At 20.4% G+C, this 1060-nt stretch overlaps 1 protein-coding gene across 2 annotated transcripts in view; it reads left to right on the top strand.

Annotated features, from left to right (window-relative positions):
* LOC102680730 (F-actin-capping protein subunit beta) overlaps positions 1-1060 on the top strand; it is a 21018-nt gene that overhangs the window by 15902 nt on the left and 4056 nt on the right. The window lies entirely within an intron of this gene.

Below are 1060 nucleotides of genomic sequence, written 5' to 3'. Positions count from 1 at the left end.
ACATATTGAATATATTTAATAAAAAATTTTAAAAAGAATGCGAATTTAATTAATTATTTTTGATAGACCGAATATAATCAAAATAAAAATAGGAAACATATATTGACTAAAATTTTAAAATTTACAAATATCATATAGCATCGTATCGATGAATGAAGAAGTAGCATGCTTATCATATCTTTTATTTATAAATAATATCATATTTCTCCATTATTTTTGCTTCAATTTGATTTATATATTCTCATACATAGCCCATATTTATAAATATTTATCGTTTAAAGTCGACATAAGTGGAAACGATTTCCTATTTCTTGTAAAAAATTTAATGTCTATTTGGTACCAATTTAATGTCATCTTTCTTTTTTTCTAACTGAATTATTTACTATCAAACTTATTATCACATTAATATTCTTGAACAGAATAAAAATATTGTTAAAATATATTGATCTTTACAAAATTATGCTATTTTTATAAATATTTAATCAATAAATATTTTAAAATGATAAATTTAATTGAAACCTTTTATAAATAGCAATTGTTTATACACTTAACAATTAAATATATTATATATAATAAACTTATTAATTTTCATTTAATTAATTTATTTCAATAATTAATTAAAATATTTATTATTCTATTAAGAATTTTTAAATTTTTCCCTTATTATATAATATATATGATAATTTTCATTCATGTTAAGTTGATAGAATTGTATTACTTATGGGCCAATCAGCAGTCATCTTGACACGCCCCTTGAATATTCGTTTTCNATGCTAAACATAATTATGTTAAATTAATTAAAATTAATTATGCTAAAATATCTATAAATTGAAGATTCCTCAAATAATTTCAAACATTTTATCTTTGTAAAAACTTTCGTTATGTGTTTTATTAACGAATTATTAACAAAAACACTGGCCAATCATGGAGAGCGTAATCTAATTAAATCTCAACTGTGGCGTTGACTACGTGCAACCGAGTATGAACAAATCCAAGCAACATATATCATAGAAAGTATATTGAATATGAGATATATGAATATAAATATTATATTACGAAA

This window comes from Apis dorsata, unplaced genomic scaffold (genome assembly GCF_000469605.1).
Source record: "Apis dorsata unplaced genomic scaffold, Apis dorsata 1.3 scaffold_40, whole genome shotgun sequence".
In the NCBI taxonomy this organism is placed as follows: Eukaryota; Metazoa; Arthropoda; class Insecta; order Hymenoptera; family Apidae; genus Apis; species Apis dorsata.
The sequence above is the reverse complement of the archived record's forward strand: the minus strand, read 5'-3'. Positions and strand labels throughout refer to the sequence as shown.